Source organism: Sabethes cyaneus, chromosome 2, assembly GCF_943734655.1.
Source record: "Sabethes cyaneus chromosome 2, idSabCyanKW18_F2, whole genome shotgun sequence".
In the NCBI taxonomy this organism is placed as follows: Eukaryota; Metazoa; Arthropoda; class Insecta; order Diptera; family Culicidae; genus Sabethes; species Sabethes cyaneus.
Window position 1 is genome coordinate 84,707,263 of NC_071354.1, and position 26,724 is coordinate 84,733,986.

Here is a 26,724-nt window from a genome sequence, read left to right on the forward strand (position 1 = left end):
GAAACACAGCTTTGGTTCGAGTAGTGTGAATGAGTATACTAATGTACTCTAGTAGCATTACTTCGCACGCTTGTATTTACGTAAGCATATGTAGTGTCTGTATCTCATGACAAGTTCTGCCGATTGTATACGGCTATACATCCAATAGTTCGGATGCAATTCGCCTACTGTCATTGTTGATACGGTCTAAGCTAAGTTTGCTATAAATAATTTGCGTGCTCGATTTTCTGTTACTCTGCACACGCAGCGCTGTGTTATAGAATACTCGTCTATGTTTTTGCACTCTCTGAGAGGACTTCTAGTTGCATGCGGCTATACATCCAATAGATCGGTTGTAATCTGTTTAGTCCCAGATAGAACAAATCGACGACAGTGGAAGGAACGTATGTTTTGATTTTTACAGCAATACAGTAGCTGCGAATTGCGGCCTCCATGGTATGATAGCACGAGGATCTGTAAGTTAAACTACACAGGTTTAAAGTACAAGGTAGGTTTTTTCTACACACGCATCTCTGCTGCAATTTGAAATGGTAATTTGTTCCCAGCTGATAGACCACACCATACAAAAAGCATTCTTACCACATCTGCTTTGTGCTACCGCACTCATCTGTTAGACCGCACGCAAATACTATACTGCCATACGAATCGACTCATTGATAGATTTTATTTTATTTAATAGCTACTGGCTGGTGTTTGCTTTTATTTTGTTTCTCTTTTTCGTTTCGATGATGTTGACTGAAGACGAAATTTTCTGCGTAGAGTGTAAAAAAAAAAGAGGTTGACGCCAATAAAGTTATTACATGCTTATATTGCTTTTCTAGTGCGCATTTCAAATGCCGGAATATAATCGGCAATGCAGTTAGGCGTTTGAAAGAATCTGCCTATTTCTGCACATCGGGTTGTTCAGCCACGTACCAACGAATTATTGAGATGCAACATAACAATAAATCGATGGTTTCGGCAATTGCTGCTGAACTGAAAAACGTTGTAGCTTGTGAAATGGAAGGTATCAGAAGAGAAGTAAAGCTCATCACATCCGCAATTGAAACATCTCAAGAATTTTTATCCTCGAAGTTCGATGAAATCGTTTCAGATTTCACAGACCTTCGGGCCGAAAACCAGTTGCTAAAACACGAGGTAGATGCGTTGAAAAAATACAATGTCGCTCTCACTGAAATTGTCCACAAACTCGAATCTAACGTTGATAGATCGAATCAATCGGCTACTTCCAACAACATAATGTTATTTGGTGTCCCAGCTAGGCCCAATGAAAATATATCTGATCTTGTACAGAAAACTTTTGCTTCTCTTGGAGTGTCGGTAGGTGCTGACTCAGTGTTATCATCTAACAGAATTTATGCCAGCAACAAATCTAGCAGTCTAGTCCCGATTAGAGTAATTTTAAAGAACGCGGAGGCTAAAGAAGAGGTATTCAGTAAAAAAAAGTTATTGGGACAGTTGCTTTCAACATCGATTGACCCTTCACTTTTATCCAATGGGAATGCTACTATTGTCTCGATTCGCGACGAGTTAACACCGCTTTCGTTAGAGATTATAAAAGAACTGCGACAATCCCAAGAAAAACTCAAAATAAAATATATTTGGTCTGGCAGAGGTGGGGTTGTTTTTGCGAAAAAGGATGATAGCGCCAAACCCGAGATCATAAGAAATAGAATGGACTTGGGAAATTACATGGCACGATTAATGAATTTCTCGGTTTCGTCTCCCTCTCCTAAAAGCAAAAGTAATGCCATAAACAAAAACAATAAAAAATAGGATGATTTTAAAGCTATGAATTTTATTTAATATATATTAAAAAATGACTAATCCACAAATACAAAACTACACTCATGAATGCATCGACGATTTGAAAATTCAATATCGAGATGTTAATGGTAGAAGCTTACGGATCCTTCAATGGAACATTCGTGGTATGAATGTCCTAGAAAAATTCGATAGTATTCTATATTTCCTGAATGATTGTAAGACAACAATTGATGTCATTGTAATCGGTGAAACATGGATAAAGGCAGATAGTACCTCAATTTTCCAAATTCCCGGTTACTATTCTGTATTCTCGTGCAGGGAAACGTCCCACGGAGGGTTGGCGTTATACGTTAACAACAAATTAGATTATAACGTCAAAAACAGCCAAAGTTCTGACGGGTTACACTCCATCCACGTTGGACTAACTGTCGATGGGACTAGTTTTGACGTTATTGGTGTCTATCGGCCCCCTTCTTTTGATTTTCACAGATATCATGACATTTTGGAGGAATGGTTGCATAACTCTAATAAAAATACACCTTGCTACATTGTGGGGGACGTGAACGTTCCGGTAAACCTTTCCAACAATAACGTCGTGGTTAAATATAAGAATTTACTTGAATCATATGGCTTTATATGCTCCAACTCAAACCCAACTCGGCCAGCGAGCAACAATATCCTGGATCATGTTGTGTGTAAAATAAGTGACGCTCTTCGCCTACGTAACGATACAATTGCTACCAATTTAAGTGACCATTCGCAAATTTTGACCACAATATGTCTTACCGGCAAAAAACAAAAGCAAGTTCTTACTAAAAAAGTTGTGGACAATTTGAGACTTTCTACAATGTTCAACGAATATATAAACAATATTGCGTCTGTGGATGATGTTGAAACTTGTTTTTCTGAAATCATAGGGAAATACAACCAGCTGCATACCTCATGCACAAAAATATTTAACATAGAGATTCGTGCTAAAAATGAGTATTGCCCGTGGATGACTTTTGATCTGTGGAGATTAATGAAAATAAAAACTAAATACCTGAAAAAGGTTAAAAGGAATCCTCATGATGCAAACCTCCAAACGATGCTTAATCACGTGACTAAGAAAGTAGAAATAACGAAAAAACAGAATAAGAAATCTTATTATGAAACACTTCTGAGTACCACTTGTCACTCGAAAGTGTGGAAAAACATCAACATAATTTTTGGGCGGTCAAAAGGGAAGCAAGAAATAAACCTAACTGAAAATGGAAATAAAGTTTCCGATAGGCAACAAGTTTGCGACATTTTCAACAAATATTTTTCGAGTGTTGGTGCAAATCTTGCACGCAACATAGTAAATCCAACGAATGCTAGCCCTGTTAGTAATGTCAGATGTGTAGCCAATACAATTTTTCTTCGTCCGTCTAGCTTAAACGAAGTTGTTTCTCTAATCAAAGAATTAGATACAAATAAGAGCTGTGGACCGGATAACGTAACCGCAAGAACAATTAAAAGCAATCCCGGAGCATTTGCATCCATTTTAAGTCAAGCCTTTAATAAGATCCTTGAAACTGGAGAATACCCCAACTGCCTAAAAACAGCTAGAGTAGTGCCAATCTTCAAAACTGGGAACCCCTTCGACGCATGTAACTATCGTCCAATATCTACACTGTCGGTTTTTAACAAGATTCTAGAAAAATTACTCGTCGCACGACTTCTAGATTTTTTCAAAACTCACAACGTGCTCTATAAATTTCAGTACGGTTTTAGACAACAGTGTGGGACTATGATAGCTGTCACAGAGCTAGTAGACTGCATAATCAAAGAAATCGAATCAAAAAAACTTGTCGGGGGATTATTCCTTGATCTTAAAAAAGCGTTTGATACGCTAAATCATAGTATTCTAATGCAAAAACTAGAGTTATACGGAATCAGAGGAGTTGCAAATAATATCATTCGCAGTTACTTAACAAATAGAATGCAATTTGTGACGATCGGCGATGCACGTAGCTCATTGCAAAAAATAGAAGTTGGTGTACCTCAAGGTAGCAACATTGGTCCATTGTTATTTTTAATTTATATCAATGACATTGGGAATTTAAAATTAAATGGGATACCAAGGTTATTCGCGGATGATACGGCACTGTTTTACCCCTGTGCTGACATTGGCAGTGTATTATCGTCAATGAAAGATGATCTGCAAGCTCTGTCACACTACTTTGATGCAAATTTACTTTCACTTAACCTGACAAAAACAAAATATATGGTATTCCATTCACCTAGGAAAAAAATAACTAATCACTTAAGCCTCTGTATCAATGAAACTGTGATAGAAAAAGTTGATGACTTTAAATATCTGGGTATTTACCTTGACTCAACGTTATCTTGGGATCGGCAAATCAAACATCTACAGCAGAAAATCTCAACTTTATCCGGAGCCATGAGGAAAGTGAGTTATTTCGTTCCAAGAAAAACACTGTTATTGTTTTACTACGGTTGCATTCATTCCCAAATCCAATACCTAGCATTAGCATGGGGTCACGCCAGCAAATCACAACTTAAAAAAATACAAGTCGTGCAAAACAGATGTTTGAAAACCATATTTCAACTGCCGATGCTTTACTCAACTATTCAACTGTACTCGAATGATAACCATACCATCTTACCTGTCCTAGCGTTACGTGATATGCAGACGGTTATTCATATCCACAAGGTCCTTCACCAACCAAACTACCACCATAATATGTCTCTAAATGTTGGCAACAGACTTCAAAATACCCGACGAGCAAACTTTATACAGCGTAATAGAGCAACCACGAATCTTGGCCAGACGTGCATTTCGTTTTTTGGCCCTTCAATTTATAACACTCTACCTGATGAAATCAAACAGATCACTAACATCGATCTTTTCAAATACAAATTAAAGCAATTGTTCAAGTTAAACATAAGTAATTATATAATTTAAGCGCATCAACCTAACCAACGTAGAATAGAATTAACATTAAGATAGCCGGATATCAATTTTTGTTTTTTGTTGAACCAGTAGCTTAGTTGTTTTCTGTAATTTAGAGCCCCTTAAAAGGAAATTTAATTCCACTGGGTGCTCATTGATTATTAGAATTAGTCGTAATTAAAATCTACTCCTTTTTCTCACTTATTATTATTTTATACTTTGTTATTTTAAATTGAATGTGTCCATTACCAGGGGGCTCTCTGTGTGAGCTTTTTGGTGTGGGGGTGAGCGGAGGGTTAATTAAAAAAAAAAAAAAAAAAAAAAAAAAAACATATTTTCTAACTTGTTAGCAAAAAAAAACAACAAATTTTGAGGAAATATTGAAAAGTTTTAGAATTTTACCAAAAATTACATTCGAATATCAAAAACTAAACTATGCATACTAATCATGAAAAATTAATTTTTTAGAAATATAACTAACTTGAGACTGAAAAGTGCAATACGTCTGTCCTTTGAGGCGACATAAATATAATAATCTGTTTTCGTCCAATTCGTGGTACAAAGTCAACCGTCAATCTTTCCTGTGCAGCATATGTAAATAAACAGGAAACTATATTTATGACGCTACAATTCATCCAACAGTTCATTCCAATGCGAACTCACATGCTCCGTGTGCGGCTCCAGTAATACACAAATCCAGTATGCGAGCGCAGAATATCAATGAAGGACATGCTTCCACCTTATCCTACGTCCTACGGTTCGAATGATGATCCATTACTATTGCCGGATCGCCAGACTTGGGAGACACAGGAAAAGAACATCCACGAGAACAAATCGTTACTCGAAAGTCGTGCCGTTTATGCGTCTGCTTGGTGTCCTTTAGCTTCCAATTCTTGATGCAGTGTTGCTGCATTAATATTCCGTCTGGATTGGCGGTTGCTGGTTGGCCGGTCGGCAGCAGGATTTACCTTCCTTGGCGGACTGCAATTCCGAGAAATTATACTAAACTCGCAGACATGATCATTTTTGGAATAAACAAATTTGTCGTGAACTGATAACACACCAACTGCTTACTATGCATATTCATGTTTTCTTTCGAACGCTCCGTCTTGCACGATATAACGCTGCCGAACGGGTCAGTCTATAGGAAAAATGAATCAATGATAATTAAAATATCATCATTTGAAGAGCAGGGCACTTCGTTGTCTTGCCTTCGGGCCGCTTTATCAAATTATGATTCCCATTGAAACCAGCTTAAAGAAAGGAAAAGGCCGAACTAGTCAATCGATCAGACCGGTTGTCGAGCGGTTCGTTAGATAATTAGAAGACTGCTACACTTCATGTAATCCCGTCATGCTAAAAACTGTCTCGCCTGGCCCCCTTTTCACGAACCTTTAACGCTTTAGCCCGCTCTTCAACCGTGTGGTAACCGCGGGGAGCCTCCACAAGGTGGGAAGAAGGGATGAGGAGTATTGTTCACGAGCACCACGGCACTCGGTTCGGAAAGCGCCAAAAAAGCCCACCCTCCGGCCGCTGCCGGTCGGTCGAGCGAGCGCCCATCCGCATCCGTCGATCGTGTTGAAGCATCAATTGGCGCTCGATGTCTTCCCTACTCGAAAGTCTTCAAAAGCATTTCCAGCGAGGCGAAAAGTGTTGTCTTAATCTTGTTGTCGATTGATGATTTGGCGGGCCCGGCTGCTCTTCCCTATCTAAATACCAATCGCATTGTTTTTAAACACCACTCGACCAATCGTTCATTCCACTCTGGCACAACTTCAACAACGACGCAAACGCCAAACGACAGCCGGCCAGATAGACGTAGGTACAATACACAGCTATGGACGACGACGCACTACGCGCTAAGCGACCGGCGCTGGTTGATTTTTACGGCGCTGCTCGACTGCGAAAAACATCCGCCACATGACAGTCGGCCTCCGAGAAGAAGTAGAGCACCGTGACTAGATCTCTGAGTTCCCGGCTGCGAGCTGTTTGATCATGTTTCCTGTCGAGAAATGACGGTTCTGGAATTTTGTTTGTTTGCAACTAATGCGACTGTTAAGGAGATTTTTCTTTTCATAGGATAGATATCTTATGACTCTAGTCCCTCTGATTTGGTTCTGATCTCACCAAAAAAGATCCGAATATTGAAGCAAAACTAATACTTTTACGTTATGCACAAATTGGAATCATTGGCCTCTTTTTCTCCGAATACCGGCGAATTGATTCTGTCTTTCTCCTACGTCGATTAACTGCAGCGTGCTGATCATAGTGATTTGCTTCACAATTTTCTAGAATTAGCTCATGTTAAGCTGAATGGTTCAACAACGAGCTGCTGAATGTGTGTCCATAAATTACTTGCGAACGAAACATAAATGTTTACCGTTTTGTCCCACGGGAGCTTCAATCTATTATCCTTTGCTATTAGTTAACACGACTTTTACGACCCAATTCCGTTCAGGCTGGTTTAGCTACGAACAGGACAATTACCTCTCTGTGAGCAGCCGAGAGCCGTAAAACTAATCGGAACCAGACTGCAATCGGACAGCATCTCACGAACCACAACAAACGGTCAAAGCCTTCGATGACATCTACAAGGTACACATCCCATCATAACCAAATGCCAAGCAAATTTATGACCGCAATCCAGAAAGCGAATCATAAAACACATTCCATAATTGATATCACAAGCTCATAATGATCATTTATTTATTTCAGTTGATTTTGATCTGACCGTTTTGCTCCGACTTTCTGACGACGACGACGACGACGACGACGACGACAACAACCGAGCATCACAGGACAAGTGAACGAGTTCCGTCTGCCCTGTGTCAGTGCAGTGCGCTGCATAGTACAAAAGCACGCTGCAAGACCCGAAGGTCTCCCAACAACCGGGCGAAGCTAGACTTGTACCGGCTGGTCTATATCGCTCCAAAACGATCACCGTTGGCAATACATGGAATCCGGCGGGGAGTCTCCCAGTCAATGTTAAACATGCAGTTTTAAAGCAAGTACAATTTGCATTACTTAACAATGTGTACGTCAATGTAAACCTACCGTTTGATTGCCAATAATTTTCGATTCATTCGAAATGAAATAATCTTAATTTTAACCGCCCAGAGTCGGACATCATTTTAGTGACCTAATTATACTTCCTCTAAATCACCTGTTAAAGCAGGTTGCAGCTTGAATTCGCTTGAATAAACTATTCTATTCACCACCAGACAGACGTAGGATATCATTTTCAAAGGTCATAACATATGATTAATTCAGTCGCATCTGGAGCATCTCCTGCGTGACTGCCACCGCCAGACTACCTGACTGTGGCAGCATCGGGATGCTGCAAATAAAAAAAGCTACATATATTACCCGTAACCCGATCCATTGCACCTTCCAGAGCGCATAAGAAAGAAATCATACACCCTCAAGCTCACTCAACACAATTTGTTATAATTTAGGTGAGCAGTTTCCTCCGAGGCCGGCTCGCAGCTGGGGGGATGCTTCCTAATCTAAATTAAAATCTACATGCGCGTCGCGCGTTCTATGCACAGGCCAGCGACAGACAGGACGCGGACGGCCGACCGGCCAACCGGGACTGACAAAACCTCTTCATTTGAATCCATCCCCTGAGAGAGTGAGAGAGGCACGGAGCCCACTCAGGCTTCATAGGTTTCATCATCGGGGAAAAAATGACACATGGTTTAATTTGTATAATTTACGAGCCAAATGAAAAGAAAGTGACATTCGAGTCCAAACACCGTCGGTCCTCGGTTAAAATTAACCTGCCGCGGACGAGAGTCGTCCGGGAACGCGGAGGCTTGCTCCTAATTATCAACACAGCAGCGGGCGGTATCTTGTTTTGTTGCGTTTTGTTCCTGATGTTCTTGGGTTCGTTATTTATTAGAGCGCGTTTTGTTCAGATCAAATCTTTTGAATTGCACCCCATAACGAAAGATAGTTTCATGGCATCGAAGTGGTAAGAGATGCAACTAACTGAAGTTAATTTAATTTTTTATATTTGGTGGTTCAAAAATTTCGAATTATGGATTTCTAGAATTTTAATGTTCTGATTTAAATTCAACATTTCAAATTTGTTAAATTTTTTAGGTTGAAAATTTTCAAAACAAAATTTTCATTCTACAATAATGCTTTATACACAAAATATTTACTATAAGATACTTCATAATACAAATTATTTATTGCACAAAAAAGCAACGCATAGCTCAAAAGTTATACAGTTGGATTTCGATTTTGGCATGCATCGATTTTGGCAACAAAAGTATTCGTTTTTGGCAACACAAGCTATTTCACTTACAAAAATATGCTTAAATATCAACCAGTTTCTGCATACATACCTAAAATGACGAAAAAATGATGCCCTCAGAATTTTCATGAAAAAAAATTATGAGGTTTCGAAGGTTTATTGCCGTAGAACTATGTCTTACCGCAGGGTGTCAACAACTTATTTGCACCGGACGGATAGCAATTGGCGGACTTTTTAAACATAAAATGGTTGCAATCGTTGATTAATGATATTTAGTCAATCTCTAAAGCATTTACATTAATTTTTTTCATTTCGAAAAAGGGTCTCGATTTTGGCACGGTTTCGATTTTGGCAACATAGATGACACGCATTTGTTGCCAAATTCGAAATCCTACTGTAATAGTCTTCCTCAAACATCTACCAGCAAAACAAAAAAAAGTTTATTCCAATACGTTGATTAGTTTCCAACAAAAAGGAACATGGAAGCTTGAAAATCATGTTTTTCAGGAGTGGTGTTTTACGAGCAGTTTGTTCCGTGTGCCACTGAAATACTTATGTTTATGATCGTTTTCATTCACTTTCCGTGGTCGGATTATTCCAAAATCAGTGAAAATGTCATTAGAACTTTAATCTGAAATTAAAAATAGCGATTTCTTTCAAAAATGTAGTCATACAACACCCTTTAAACGGCTTTGAAGGCTTGACACTTCTTTATCAACAGACTATCCTAGTTCATGCGTCAACACCACACTTTATTTTCCATTTTACTACCAAGTATTGATCGTAGAAGCAGTCGTCGGTTTGCTTCCTTTAGCGAGGATCAGTGTTCTGTACAGCGCCAGTTTTGCGTGAAATTGCAAACTACGGGACTACTGTTTTGCTACGTGGTTTATATTGTTGTCGCATATCACGGGCGTACCAAGATATATGAATTCTTCCACTATCTCATATCGTTCCCGATCCAGTTCCACCATTTAAAAGGCCTAAAAGCCCCTTCCACTGCTCTATGGCTAATTTAGATGATGTCGACGTCATCCGGAAAACCATGATTTATGTAAGACTTCGTGATGATAGATTCCTTTCCCACTTGCTGAGATTTCACCCGCTATCCAAATGCATGGTTTAGACGACGACACCCCATCAGCCATATACGTTTGCCACACGGACGGTTGCCATACGTACATGCCATACAGACGAATGCCATAATGAATGTTTGCCAAAATAGACGGGAGCCATACAGACGAATGCCATAATAGACGGGAGCCATAATGTACGTTTGCCATAATTCATATCTTTGGTATGGAGGCCCAGAACTACACTTCGACCAGTTCAAAGCTTAAAGGACCAGCTCGACCAAGTCGCAAGAGGCCTAATTGATTCAGTTTAAATAAAAGCGGCTTTGCCGCTTTTCATTTTATAAAGGATATCTCGATGCGAGGACTAGGGAAAACTAACTAGAGGACGGTAAACCTAGGAAAACGAATAGACCTAGACAGATGTGATTTCTGCAGGGGGGCTGCCCCCCGCAGTGGCCGGCGCTTCCGACGGCGGGTCACCGGCGAACACTCGCCGTTGCCTGCGGCCGGCTCGCCCTGAATCATCATGGATTATGTCAATCGTACATTATGGCTCCCGTCTATTATGGCAAACTTTCATCTGTAAACCATATTTTAATATTATCCGCCACAGTTCGTTTCGTTCAACTAAATCATGCGCTACTTTAAAGTCCCCAAACAGATGATGAGTCTGCAAGTTGACTTTCTTAACTAGTCTAGTAACTGACAACGATTAGAAGTGCTCCCTTCATCTGGCGGACACGGTCGTCGAAAAACCTGAAATGCAAAGAAGGTCCTGCGCGCCGAAAGGCAGGCCATTCGACTTAGTTTTGAAAAATGAGCATTTTTCTCTCTTTGTGTGTGTGTGTGTGTGTGTGTGTGTGTGTGTGTGTGTGTGTGTGTGTGTGTGTGTGTGTGTGTGTGTGTGTGTGTGTGTGTGTGTGTGTGTGTGTGTGTGTGTGTGTGTGTGTGTGTGTGTGTGTGTGTGTGTGTGTGTGTGTGTGTGTGTGTGTGTGTGTGTGTGTGTGTGTGTGTGTGTGTGTGTGTGTGTGTGTGTGTGTGTGTGTGTGTGTGTGTGTGTGTGTGTGTGTGTGTGTGTGTGTGTGTGTGTGTGTGTGTGTGTGTGTGTGTGTGTGTGTGTGTGTGTGTGTGTATGTGTGTGTGTGTGTGTGTCACGCTTTTCAAAATCAATAACTTTTCTCGGAGATGGCTGAACCGATCTTCATGATCTTAGTATCAAATGAAAGGTCTAGTTGCCTTATAGATCGCTAATGAATTTCATATTAATCTGACTCCAATTAAGAGACTTCATTTTCTTAGCGGTCCCCCAACCGGTTTGAACAAAATTGATTGCAAATGAAAGGAGACCTTTTAAAAGCTATAACCTTCAATTTTTATGATGATTGGGCTGGTGATTTAAAAGTTACATAAAGAAATGTGAAAAAACCACATGTGAAAATATTCCGAATTAATCCACCAAGCGGTGTGGCCTGGAATTTCTATTGCATTTAAAACATATTTGCGTTAATTAAATGACAAACATCCTAGAATTCATTATTATTTGAAAATTACAGTCACCCCAGTATTATGGGCCACCCAGTATTATGGGCCAGTTTATCCTTTACGTTAGTTTTATACATAGAAAACTAATATTTAACCATCGAGTATGAATTTAATAGACAGAAACAACATTCCGCTGCATGCTTGACAGCAATACACTTGGTTTAATGCGCTAATTTTCCTAGTTTTCCGATAGTTGTCAGTAGACTCCAACCGACCGTGGATTTGTTGTTATTTTTGCGGTTGTTATAAAAAGTCGGTTGTGAATTATAAGCTGAATAGCGGCGTAATTTTTTTTATCTGGGCACAAAATGGATGGAAATCGAGGGAATAGGTATGTATTCATTGAATTACGGTGAAACCACCTAGAAAAATTCATTTTCCGCTTTAATATACGAAGTTAAACAATGGCCCATAATACTGGGAGCAAAATTAACTTTTCCCAGTATTATGGGTCAAGCATATAGATCAACAGTACTCGCTGTTTTTGACTAAAATTGTATTTTTTTTAGTAAAACGAAAAAACGTGCAAGGAAAATCAATATACAGAAATCGAAGCACTATGATCCTGATATGTTGCATCACGCTCTTGATCTAGCAAGACAAACCGAAAAAGTTCAGGAAGCTGCAAGGGATCACAATCTATCGTACAGTACAGTTCCGCGTTATTTTTGGTAACCACCCAAAACTAGTAAGCCAGGACCAAATACTTTTCCTCTTCCTGAACTTTCTTACTTTTCTTAGTCCTAGACAAAGCCTGATGAACAAAGTTTCTCCAGTGCATTCGGTTGTGGGCCAACGCTCTCCAATTCCTCGGACACAGTTGTAAGCGTTGGTAGCCTCCGCTTAGAAGGTTTCTGAGATTTATTGTATAATTCGTTTAAATGTTATTTATTGTAAAATGTAAAAGCTGGAAATGTTTGTTCATAGTAAATGGTTTTTCTCAATGTACCACCCAATACCACCCAATAGATAGCTAACAATCAGCCAATCAACCTTAAGTACGCAGCCTGTCACCTATCATATCCCACCGCTAGGAGGAAACGATTGAAAATGAGGGCCGCGCGGATGACAGGACTCGCGTCAGATGCAAATATAAACAAGCTGGCGGAACGCTCAGCTTATGTACTTGGCGAGGGCATTAACCGTTATGTGTTCGACAAAAAAAACACCTTTAAGTGCTCGACAAGGGTACCCGGGTACCCACAAATTGAAACGCTTGTAACTTTGGCAATTTTTGACCGATTCGGACACTTTTACCACCAAAAGATTCAGGAACTTATCCACTTCCAGTGTGGTTATAACAGAGCCGGAAGTGACTCATCTGGTTCCCGGAAATCCGGCAGTCCAAGGATGTGTTCCGGAATTAAAGCACTTTTTATATTTTTGGATGTAATTATAGTAATATGGGTGTCCAAAGTTCTTCCAATTACTCCAAAAGGTCATTCTTCATTGTTTTAAGACAATACAATGATATATCCTTGGAATGGCCATTCTGTGACAAGTTCCCGTGGGACCTCCTGTGGCCATAAAACTGTTTGGTTTGCAACACTGGCAATATGGGTGTCTAAATTCATGAAATTACTCCAGAAGGTCAGTTTTGATTATTTTGATTCTATCTGATGATTTTGCCACGGCATGGCCATTCCGGAAAATATTCCCGTGGGGCTTCACAGTTGTCCAAAACCAAAAATATGTGCGCATTAGAGTTTTGAGTGGGAAAACTTGATTTTAGGTTTATGGAATCTTTGGGAGAGTTTCTTGAAATTAAAAGTTCTATCGTATGGTGAAATTCAAATTTTGAATAATCCCCCTAAAAGTGAAATAAAAAATTTATTTTTCTGCAGCTTCAATATAACACATTGATGAGTTCTGCAAAGTTTTAGAGCATATTATTACAAGAAATTTTGCTGAAGACCGTAACCTTCTATCTCTTCAGCGAAGATAGAAAAGTCCTATTTCTTATATGTGAATCTTCAAAATTAGTTTTTCTATTTTAGCTCTTTTTGTAGTTGTTGTATGATTTTTTCATGTTCTATAAAGTTGTACAAATAGTAAAAATAAACAACTTTGCCGAATGTAGTATACCTCTATCTTTGCTTATTTAGGAGCTGTAAAACTTTTGCTATAATAAATACCCTAATTTTGATCACCAATTACGCGACTATGCGCAGACGGATACAAATGAAACTTCCTGACTTTTTGTAGTTTTTTATTTAGTTTCAGATTCATGTAATGTTATTTGTATCTGTTTGTGCATAGTTGAGTAATTCGGGGTCAGATTTAGGGTATTTATTATAACAAAAGTTTTACAGCTCCTAAATAAGCAAAGATAGAGGTATACTACATTCGGCAAAGTTGTTTATTTTTACTATTTGTACAACTTTATAGAACATGAAAAAATCATACAACAACTACAAAAAGAGCTAAAATAGAAAAACTGATTTTGAAGATTCACATATAAGAAATAGGACTTTTCTGTCTTCGCTGAAGAGATAGAAGGTTACGGTCTTCAGCAAAATTTCTTGTAATAATACGCTCTAAAACTTTGCAGAACTCATCAATGTGTTATATTGAAGCTGCAGAAAAATAAATTTTTTATTTCACTTTTAGGGGGATTATTCAAAATTTGAATTTCACCATATGATAGAACTTTTAATTTCAAGAAACTCTCCCAAAGGTTCCATAAACCTAAAATCAAGTTTTCCCACTCAAAACTCTAATGCGCACATATTTTTGGTTTTGGACAACTGTGAAGCCCCACGGGAATATGTTCCGGAATGGCCGTGCCGTGGCAAAATCATCAGATAGAATCAAAATAATGAAAACTGACCTTCTGGAGTAATTTCATGAATTTAGACACCCATATTGCCAGTGTTGCAAACCAAACAGTTTTATGGCCACAGGAGGTCCCACGGGCACTTGTCGCAGAATGGCCATTCCGAGGATATATCATTGTATTGTCTTAAAACAATGAAGAATGACCTGTCGGAGTAATTGGAAGAACTTTGGACACCCATATTACTATAATTACATCCAAAAATATAAAAAGTGCTTTAATTCCGGAACACATCCTCGGACTGCCGGATTTCCGGGAACCAGATGAACCACTTCCGGCTCTGTTATAACCACACTGGAAGTGGATAAGTTCCTGAATCTTTTGGTGGTAAAAGTGTCCGAATCGGTCAAAACTTGCCAAAGTTACAAGCGTTTCAATTTGTGGGTACCCGGGTACCCTTGTCGAGCACTTAAGGGGTAAAAAAATTCGAAGCCCCCCCATTCCACCCCCTTAAGTGCTACATGAAAACTTATTTTATGAAAAGTTGCAATTCAACTAGTTCTTAGATGTCACAGAGTTTCAGTATCCTTGATCAAAGAAAACTTTAGAATTTCGTACTTTGAAAGCTGAAAAGGTACCCGGGTACCCTGTCGAACACATAACGGTTAACCGCTGGCGTAGGGCAATGACCGGTCACAAACTGCTTATTTATGGAGCAATATTCAAATCTCAAAAAGCATTTCTAAAGAGGACCTCTAACTGAACGGTCGATTAGATAGTGACCTAGCTGAAAATTGAATATACTATTGAAAGTGCTGTGGTACAATAGCAGTGAATGTGTGACTTTGGGATCACAGGTAATCCCTACCCTACGCCGTTTTCTCAATCTGACGCCCTCGCCAGTAAACTAACGCCCCCGATGTGTTTAAAATTCCACAGAACCCCGCAGTGTTTGTTTTAAAACCCAGAACGATCATCTGTTGAGCCAGACTCCTTTGGCGGATCGGCAAAGCCCGAGTGAGTCCTTCATCCGACGCAGAAGAAGCGGCAAGGACCGCTGGTTAACAGTTTCGACGTGCATCCAGGCCGGAAGCGGCGATCACGTGCAGCAGCGATTGGTGGTAACCGGAGAGGACGAAAGGTGGTGCAGGCTGTGTGTGTATGCTGAAGTAGAGGGGCCCCGCCGAAGAAGAAGCGGCGATCACGTGCAGCAGCGATTGGTGGTAACCGGAGAGGACGAAAGGTGGTGCAGGCTGTGTGTGTATGCTGAAGTAGAGGGGCCCCGCCGAAGAAATATAAAAGGTTAGATAGATTAAGAAAGTGGGTGGTACAAAGATCAAAGATAGAAGGTAAAAGTCCAGAAAGTGTGAATAAATTTGTGAAAAGGTAAATCGTGAGTTTTCTATCGACTATATCAGGTATTTCCTTGCTTTCCCGCGAAAACCCCAGGATAAGCGTGCCGATCCTGAGGCTTGTTTCAGGGAGTCTCAGCAACGCTCGCGGCTGAGGCATAACCAGTATCTTACACAGTACTCTCCGCCAGATCACGCTCCACCTAGTCTGACCATCTTGCTCGCTGCGCCCCTGATCATCTTATTCCTACCTGATTTGAAGAAAGTACCATCTTTACAGGATAGTTGCCCGGCATTCTTGCAACTTGTCCTGCCTATCGTATCCGTAGCTTAAGTCGCTTTTTGTATACTTGGTTTGCCATAGAGACCATCACGTTGATGAAGCCCTCTGTGTAATTCGAATGAACTTGACAATCCAGTCGAAATCCGGACACAGCATTGAGTACCATCCATCACAGATTGAATTAGTTTGATGAGCTTCCTGAAGAAGAAGAAGCTAAAATTGAATCTCTCACTCACTCAGACAGTTGATGAGTTCAAGTTCAGTACAAGATACAACAAGATCCCTAAATCGCGAGAACTACACACACACACTCACACACACACACACACACACACACACACACACACACACACACACACACACACACACACACACACACACACACACACACACACACACACACACACACACACACACACACACACACACACACACACACACACACACACACACACACACACACACACACACACACACACACACACACACACACACACACACACACACACACACACACACACACACACACACACACACACACACACACACACACACACACACACACACACACACACACACACACACACACACACACACACACACACACACACACACACACACACACACACACACACACACACACACACACACACACGAACACGCGCGTTTTTCTTGATAAAACCAATTTTGTTTCACTGACCGACCGTTTCACGTAGACCGTAGACCGTAGACAACCGGTTACTTCAGTCACGTTAGAATACACCGAGGCGGGCGAGGGTATCATATGTTGTTCATAACAGATAGTTTTTGACTGTATCTAATGTAAGCACCCCGATAGGCTCGGATATCGATAATGTCTGAAAAGTCATAGACTTGGCACGGGCGGAAGAAACCTACAGAAAAACCCAAAACCGTACTGGAATTTGTTAACTTAAAACGTAAAAGCTACGATTATTTTTCATCTATGTATTTGCGTGATACTGTTGCATCCACTCTGGTGGGCATAGTTAATCTCTTCGCCACTCATTTCGAAAGTGCGTTTGATTCAACTGCACCTCCCTCTCAACTGGAAACAGCAATGGCGACGACGTTTGTAGGCTACGTGACGTTTGTAGAAGGCTACGTGAATTAGGAATTTACTATAACAGTGGACATTGTCCTGGCATCCAAGAAGCTTAAATCGTCATTTGCAGCAGTGTTGTTCCGAGCCGTCAAAACCACTTTCCGTGATCTTCAACAAACCAGTCGCTCGGTTAACACAAATATACTACAGTTTACCTCAAAATGCCTTAACGCCATGAAGAACCACCAACAAATTGGCACTATCTACACGGATTCAAAAACAGCATTTGAAAAACAGCAATCGATCACGATTTGTTCTTGGCTTAAATTTCTAAGCTCAGAGCCGACACTTGGCTAATATATGGCTGCGATCTTCCCTGTTTGATCGTACGCTTCGAGTTGAATTGGAACGGATCGTATAATCACGGGCCTTCACGAACTTACCTGGGTTTCCGCAAGGCAGTAATTTTTGTCCCTTGATATTTTTGTCATACGTAAACGATGTTTGTTTTCTACTTCGCGATGGATGCCGCTTGCTGTATGCTGACGACTTGAAAATTTTTCTGGTCGTTGGGAACACTAATCATGTTAAATTAATGGACGTAAAAAGAGATTCTAGTGACAACTGTTTTCCGTTCCTTTTTTCATCTATTCCGTTTGGGGTGAACCAATCAACGGTTGAAAGCCCCCTCAAATCTATACCTAAAGAAAAGGATTTCTGTCTGTCTGTCTGTCTGTCTGTCTGTCTGTCTGTCTGTCTGTCTGTCTGTCTGTCTGTCTGTCTGTCTGTCTGTCTGTCTGTCTGTCTGTCTGTCTGTCTGTCTGTCTGTCTGTCTGTCTGTCTGTCTGTCTGTCTGTCTGTCTGTCTGTCTGTCTGTCTGTCTGTCTGTCTGTCTGTCTGTCTGTCTGTCTGTCTGTCTGTCTGTCTGTCTGTCTGTCTGTCTGTCTGTCTGTCTGTCTGTCTGTCTGTCTGTCTGTCTGTCTGTCTGTCTGTCTGTCTGTCTGTCTGTCTGTCTGTCTGTCTGTCTGTCTGTCTGTCTGTCTGTCTGTCTGTCTGTCTGTCTGTCTGTCTGTCTGTCTGTCTGTCTGTCTGTCTGTCTGTCTGTCTGTCTGTCTGTCTGTCTGTCTGTCTGTCTGTCTGTCTGTCTGTCTGTCTGTCTGTCTGTCTGTCTGTCTGTCTGTCTGTCTGTCTGTCTGTCTGTCTGTCTGTCTGTCTGTCTGTCTGTCTGTCTGTCTGTCTGTCTGTCTGTCTGTCTGTCTGTCTGTCTGTCTGTCTGTCTGTCTGTCTGTCTGTCTGTCTGTCTGTCTGTCTGTCTGTCTGTCTGTCTGTCTGTCTGTCTGTCTGTCTGTCTGTCTGTCTGTCTGTCTGTCTGTCTGTCTGTCTGTCTGTCTGTCTGTCTGTCTGTCTGTCTGTCTGTCTGTCTGTCTGTCTGTCTGTCTGTCTGTCTGTCTGTCTGTCTGTCTGTCTGTCTGTCTGTCTGTCTGTCTGTCTGTCTGTCTGTCTGTCTGTCTGTCTGTCTGTCTGTCTGTCTGTCTGTCTGTCTGTCTGTCTGTCTGTCTGTCTGTCTGTCTGTCTGTCTGTCTGTCTGTCTGTCTGTCTGTCTGTCTGTCTGTCTGTCTGTCTGTCTGTCTGTCTGTCTGTCTGTCTGTCTGTCTGTCTGTCTGTCTGTCTGTCTGTCTGTCTGTCTGTCTGTCTGTCTGTCTGTCTGTCTGTCTGTCTGTCTGTCTGTCTGTCTGTCTGTCTGTCTGTCTGTCTGTCTGTCTGTCTGTCTGTCTGTCTGTCTGTCTGTCTGTCTGTCTGTCTGTCTGTCTGTCTGTCTGTCTGTCTGTCTGTCTGTCTGTCTGTCTGTCTGTCTGTCTGTCTGTCTGTCTGTCTGTCTGTCTGTCTGTCTGTCTGTCTGTCTGTCTGTCTGTCTGTCTGTCTGTCTGTCTGTCTGTCTGTCTGTCTGTCTGTCTGTCTGTCTGTCTGTCTGTCTGTCTGTCTGTCTGTCTGTCTGTCTGTCTGTCTGTCTGTCTGTCTGTCTGTCTGTCTGTCTGTCTGTCTGTCTGTCTGTCTGTCTGTCTGTCTGTCTGTCTGTCTGTCTGTCTGTCTGTCTGTCTGTCTGTCTGTCTGTCTGTCTGTCTGTCTGTCTGTCTGTCTGTCTGTCTGTCTGTCTGTCTGTCTGTCTGTCTGTCTGTCTGTCTGTCTGTCTGTCTGTCTGTCTGTCTGTCTGTCTGTCTGTCTGTCTGTCTGTCTGTCTGTCTGTCTGTCTGTCTGTCTGTCTGTCTGTCTGTCTGTCTGTCTGTCTGTCTGTCTGTCTGTCTGTCTGTCTGTCTGTCTGTCTGTCTGTCTGTCTGTCTGTCTGTCTGTCTGTCTGTCTGTCTGTCTGTCTGTCTGTCTGTCTGTCTGTCTGTCTGTCTGTCTGTCTGTCTGTCTGTCTGTCTGTCTGTCTGTCTGTCTGTCTGTCTGTCTGTCTGTCTGTCTGTCTGTCTGTCTGTCTGTCTGTCTGTCTGTCTGTCTGTCTGTCTGTCTGTCTGTCTGTCTGTCTGTCTGTCTGTCTGTCTGTCTGTCTGTCTGTCTGTCTGTCTGTCTGTCTGTCTGTCTGTCTGTCTGTCTGTCTGTCTGTCTGTCTGTCTGTCTGTCTGTCTGTCTGTCTGTCTGTCTGTCTGTCTGTCTGTCTGTCTGTCTGTCTGTCTGTCTGTCTGTCTGTCTGTCTGTCTGTCTGTCTGTCTGTCTGTCTGTCTGTCTGTCTGTCTGTCTGTCTGTCTGTCTGTCTGTCTGTCTGTCTGTCTGTCTGTCTGTCTGTCTGTCTGTCTGTCTGTCTGTCTGTCTGTCTGTCTGTCTGTCTGTCTGTCTGTCTGTCTGTCTGTCTGTCTGTCTGTCTGTCTGTCTGTCTGTCTGTCTGTCTGTCTGTCTGTCTGTCTGTCTGTCTGTCTGTCTGTCTGTCTGTCTGTCTGTCTGTCTGTCTGTCTGTCTGTCTGTCTGTCTGTCTGTCTGTCTGTCTGTCTGTCTGTCTGTCTGTCTGTCTGTCTGTCTGTCTGTCTGTCTGTCTGTCTGTCTGTCTGTCTGTCTGTCTGTCTGTCTGTCTGTCTGTCTGTCTGTCTGTCTGTCTGTCTGTCTGTCTGTCTGTCTGTCTGTCTGTCTGTCTGTCTGTCTGTCTGTCTGTCTGTCTGTCTGTCTGTCTGTCTGTCTGTCTGTCTGTCTGTCTGTCTGTCTATGTTCCTTATAGAATCGAAAACTATTGAACCGATCGTAATGAAAACTTGCATGTAGGGGTTTTTGGTGCCAGAGAAGGTTCTTATGATGGTTAGAGACCCATCCCCACACTAAGAGGGGGGCTCCCATACAAATGAAACACAAATTTCTGCATAACTCGAGAACTAATCAAGCAAACGGAACCAAATTTGGCATGTGAAGATTTTACGAGGCAAGAATTTTTTCTATGGTGAATTAGGACCCCTCCCCACCTTAGGAGGGGGCTCCCATACAAATGAAATACAAATTTCCTCATAACTCGAGAACTAAATAATCAAATGGAACCATATTTGGCATGTGGGGCGTTTTGGAGGCAGGAATTTTTTTAATGATGGGTTGAGACCCCTGACCCCTGTGGTGTTCTACGAAAAGATTTTCCGTGAAATGGTACATCCCGCGTAAGGTTTTTCGCGAAATGGTATTCTGCGAAATTCTATATTCCGCGTTATGGTCTTCTCGGTTGACCGTTCCGCAAAATGGTATTCGGCTAAATGGTTTGTAATGATGGTGAATATTTAAGTGCTATCCGCTTTATTTTATCAGGCTAAGCAATGGGGGGAGTTGTTTTCTACTTTATTGTGAGGAAAATTTCTATATTAAAATACCCATGAACCCAGAATCCAGAACTCCAGAAACCAGTTTTGCAAACTTAAGATTGTGACAAAGGTCATCCGAGATTCACGGTTTATGTACAACACAGTTTAATTTGTGGCAATACAAAGTTTTTCGGGTCAGCTAGTAGTAAATAAATAAATAAATAAATCCATTCCGTTCGACATAAGCGAACGCTCGCTTGTAATCAAGCGACTGCTCGTATTTTGAGAGTAATTTATTTCAAATTTTTTCATACTTTGTTACTTAATCAAACTAATTCCTTTTTCTATTCAAGGTTTAGTTATCTGTTCAAACTGTATTCAATAATTAAAATAGGAAGAGAACCGTTTGCAAGTGGACCTACTCTCAAGTGCAATTTGAGCTGATTTCAAGTTGATAACTGACCGCTCCTAACCCAGAGCCGTACGTAATTGAACTGCTAAACAAAAAGACAGGAAGATGAACGAACAAAATATTTCAAGCATGTACCAATCCAGAGCGGACCCGGTAATTTCTGCAGCCGATTTTCGATTGGCCCCATGAAAAGAACAAAAGGAAAAACGAAGCAAACAAGGGTAGACCCCACACCAGATTTTTTTGTTTGTTTCGTTGGTGCTTCAGGCCTGGGGGCACATAGATCGCAAAGCAGGAAATGAAATAATCAAGAAATTGTCTGTAAGTGGCCACCGGGCTTCATTTTTGGGCAGTCACTCAGTCAACGGTCATTCAATCAATGGGCTGAACTGGAAAAGGTATAGATGTTGGAAATCACCATCATGGGGCCATGGCATCGCCTGATGGATGGATGCGGGAGCAACCGGTATGTTATTGTCTTCGAGTGAGTTCAGTAGCCAGTGCCAGTCCCAGTAGTCCATCTCTACAGTACCGGTGCGGTGCGGTGATTCAACAGTTAGCAAATCGATTGAACGCTGCTCCAGCAAGCCAGGGTGCGTGAGAGCTAACAGTGTGTTTTTCTATGTCGGATTATTTCTTGCCTGCAACTCGTAGAACAATTATATTTGATACAAAATTTAGGTTTCTGTATTGTAATTTTCTTCTTTATTCGGAAATAATTGCTATAGTTTCCCTACATTCTTTCTGCACACAATAGTCGGTAGCAGGGAAAATACTCTTCCGATGCCGATCGTGAGAAGTGATGGCACTGGCGTGAGAAATCTCGATCTGGGAGCTGGTAAAATTGGTAATCAAGTAATGACTTTTATTTTCTGCCATAATGCACTTCTGGCCATCCTATATTTCCAAAAGTTCAAAATAAACTGTCTCGCAGATATATTTTGCTGCGAATCTGCGTCACGATAATCTCCTTCACCTGTTCTGCGTGGGGTCCTAATCCGACAAAGGTGTCAACAATCGCGTTTCGGTCGATCGACTTGACTAATCGCTCCAAAAAGCAGCCATAAACCACCAGCATTCCAAACCAATCAATCCATCGCCATAAATGTGTCGCCCGGGACGGACACCATCTTAATGGAACCAAATGAGGCTAAATTTATCAAATTATCAAAATAGATTGAATTCCGTTGTCTACTCCGGGGGTGATAAATGTTTGTAATCAAGAAATTAAGGAATCGGTTTTAAATGTTTATTTTTATTATCGACCATATATATTCACACCAATTGAGCGAGGGAGCGAGAAACTAAACGGTCGTACCATGAAGACTATAATGAGATGTCTCCACTTCTGATATCACTTTCGGTCGTCGTCGTCGTCATCGTCGTCGGTCAGCGATCAAGGACTATTCCTGTCTAGCAATACATCCAGCAAGTTTCGACCCGACCCGGGTCGGACACTTACCTTGGCACTTTCGGTCGCACCGATCGTCGCCCTCAGTTTCGAGACTCTGGCGAGACGACAAATTTTGTCATCGTGAAAAATGACGCCCATAAAACTCATAAACAACATATTAAAATCAATTTCAATAAAAACTTACGAGCGGAGAAACAAAACCAAACAACGGCGGTGACAAAGTGCCCGAAGTTGGACGCTTTTCGGGGAGCTCCGCTGGGGAAAAAATCCAACAGGAACCGAGAAATTAGTTTTGGGCTCGATTCGCTTTATAGCTATCATAATCATAACACGCCGTATTTACGATATTTATTCGTTCTCTCGGACGACAAACGCTGATTTTTGTCTTGATTTTCTTGTTTTCTTCTTATTTTGAGATTGCAGAGGAGGAAAATTAATCGGGTGCGTTTTCTTCTGTCGGACTTCTCCTCCACCTGTCCGGCAGTGGAGAGTGTTGTCCGAACTGTAGGTTAAGCAAGACAAATGGATTGCTGCCGTTACAGCACAGTTTGCCGGTGCTATATGAGCCTGTGACTGGAAGTGCCTGTCGTGGGTTCGACCCCACACGTGGAATATTGATCACTTCCATAAGGTGTACATGGGCTCTCCGATTCATTCATTGGGCGAAATATGTTTGCACTATCTCGCAGCAGGCCACTGCAACATAGCGGTATGACCATTGGGAAGTTTTGGTGGATTAATATTTTATGTATTGATAAATCACGCAATGTAAAACACGTTTTCCGAAATATTAAAAGCAGGTAAGCACAATGAAAATATTATCGATAGAAAAGCTATTCCGGTTATAATCTGCATATGAAATGGGAAATACACATCTGGACGCACCCAACATATCTCCGGCCATCCTTAGATCCTACGTAGCGCCTCCACGGGGCCATACCCGTAACGCAGTGCAATAGATGGACTAATGAAAAATCAAATGACTACTTGCGAGATTTAGTGCAAATATTTCAGGGTGTGATAGAGGACCACAAAAAATCCTTCTACGCATATGGTCAAATCTCATTCGTTATAGAGTTATTAAACGTTTTTAGTTTTCAGCTCTGTTTCTACCAAATTAGCTCTCGTACAAAAACTATGTTAGCTAGCTCAATTCTGTTGCTTTCATTCGAAAGCTGAGAAAATTTTTCACTGAAAATTGCTATTAAACCTCCTACTTCCTACTAGCTTTGAAATAAGTGTTACTCGAGGCGTTTCCATCTGATTTCCCCTAAAAAAGCGTGATTATTTCTATCGACCAATTTGAAGATCTAGTATTGCTCTACAATTCATTCTTTGGCGTTAAAGGCGTTTTATCCCTTTTGGTTTCGTTGAGATCTTTTGGTCCTGACCATTGCTCGAGTCTCTCTACAGTTGACACACGCATGTCAGCTTTGGGTTCCTCTATTTCAGTAATCGGTGGGATCGATGAAGAGACCATATTTCTCCAAACTTTTGTGCGGCATCCTCGCGATGTGGCCAGCCCTATCGACTCCAATTTGATCCTGTAGCTGATAGTTCAAGGGCCGTTCTTTGCATTCCGGCTGTACTCCTCGAAAAATAGTCTGAAACACCGTTCGTTCAAATACGGTAAATGCACGTATATCTGGCGCAAGCAAAATTTTTTTTTTCTGTATTCTTTATGCAGGGGGAAAATCTTCATAGACAACACCTTCACGGTGTCGAATAGGATTCACAAGGTGCCAACATGCGCCTACCTACTAAAAACTCTCTTGCTGGCCGTTCCTGAACTCCTCCCGGAACTACCGTTAGGATTTACTTCAGGAGGGAGGACGTGCCTAAGCACTCCGACTTATCCGTTGCATATATGGATTAACACAACACCCTTGTCACTTCATACCACCACTACCCTTCACCTAGGGCCTGAGCTGCCCAATCAGCCTATTACTGACCCCAGCTAAGCTATGTCAGACCCTGTCACTGTAAACGTTCTAGCCGTTGCAACTCCGTTATCACCTCCGTTGCCGCCCTATCAACGCCACCCCATGCGCGCTGCGCAGTGCACATTCTCTACACGATGTTGTCGGCGTTGGTGTCTTCCCCAACGACCGCAAGCATCACCCGCCGAGTGGTCGTGAAACGCGGGCAGTGAAATATCACATGCTCCGCCGTTTCCTCGGCTACCGTGCAAACGGGGCAGAAGAGTAAGCCTACCCGCCCACGCGTATGTAGATACTTCTTAACCATGTCCTCTACCGATCCAGGACGATATTTTCTGGATCAGCCTATGGGTCCACCTACCATGATCGGTGCGATCCCATTCCGCCTACCAACGCCTAATAGAGTCCAGCCTAACTCTGTCCCTAGCGTCCCTGACGTTCCTCTGCCTGTTCCTCGATGTCCTCATCTAAAAGTATGCATATGGGAATCATGGCTGCAATAACTCCAATCGCATCCAACGATATGGTACGGTAGCCGCACGCAACGCGCAATGCCAACAGCCTGAACACTTGATAATATGTTTCATTGATATTTTTCGGTGAAATAAAACCCTTCTTTTCTCGATCTGCGTAACGTTTCTGGCTACTATGCTTCGCCTATCGTCAGACGCCTAGAAAATTTTATTTTTGGTCAACTAATTTATACAAATTTTAAACACATTTTTCTTTTCACAAATTTACATTACAAAAACAAATAAAAAGCTTACATTTTCGTCACTCTATTTTCTTAGCACATTTCTAATGCTGCGTCCGCTGCCGACGAGTAACCATTGCCTGCTTGTTTTGTTCACACTGTCGTAGCTTAGTGACCAGACCGTTATACATTGCATTGAATGTTCCACATTCACGCTGTAGGTTTACTGTTTTTTCTTCCCCCAGTATCTTGATGTGGAACATCTCCGCGGTTTCTCTGCTCTCCTGGTTCTTGACTCTTTCTAGTATGCGTGTATTATCACTTGTTCAGACATGCCTGATTGTGCTTACTCTCCAAAGCCGGGGCCCATGCCGATGCACCGTACCGTAGCACCGACATGGCAACGCTGGACATCAGGCGTCTCTTACTGCTGCTAGGACCGTAGCCGTTCGGCATGATCTTGGACAGCGCAGTAACCGCCGTTGACGCTTTACCACAAGCATAATCCACATGGCTGGTGAAGTTCAGCCTGTTGTCTGCCATAACACCCAGGTACTTCACACTTCGTTTGGAGACAATCACCTGTCCTCCAACGATTATTTTGGCCTCTAAGGCCGATTTGCGGTTGCTGATCATCACCGCTTCCGTCTTATTGTGGGCCAATCGTAGATTGGTGCCCGCCATCCAACCCTCTATTATGCTTATGGCGTCCGATGCCAGCATTTCCACCTCCTCTAGAAACTCACCTACCACTACAAGGACGATATCATCGGCGAAGGCAGTGATCTCGACCCCAGTGGGTAGTTCGAGCCTCAGCACCCCATCGTACATGGCATTCCAGAGCGTGGGGCCGAGAATCGAGTCCTGTGGAACACCCGCTGTCACTTTGTAGCTCTTCGCCCCATCCACCGTGTCGCACACTAGCGTCCGGTTCTCGAAGTAACTTTTAAGCAACCTGCATAGACGGTTCGGAGCCCTCAACCTATACAGCGCTAACGCGATTGCACCCCATTAAGCGCTGTTAAAGGCGTTTTTGACATCGATTGTGACTATGGCACAATACCTGTCGCCTCGCCTTTTCCGTTTCATAGGCTTCTCGGTCCTCTCCACCACTTTATGACGTCTACAGTGGACTTCCCCTTACGGAAGCCAAACTGCGAGCTTGCCAGTCCGACATCACTTTCCACCACAGGCGTCAGCTTGTTTAGGATTAGCCGCTCTAGCAATTTGCCTAATGTGTCCAACAGGCAAATTGGCCTGTACGACGAGGGATCACCAGGCGGTTTCCCCGGCTTTGGCAGCAGTACCAATCTTCGGACTTTCCATTTGTCTGGAAATTCGCATACCTCTAGGCAATTCTGAAGTGTCTCTCAGCTTTTGGGGGCAGGTTTCCTGCGGCGCGGATGTACCCTTCATCTCTTTCATCACCACCTGGT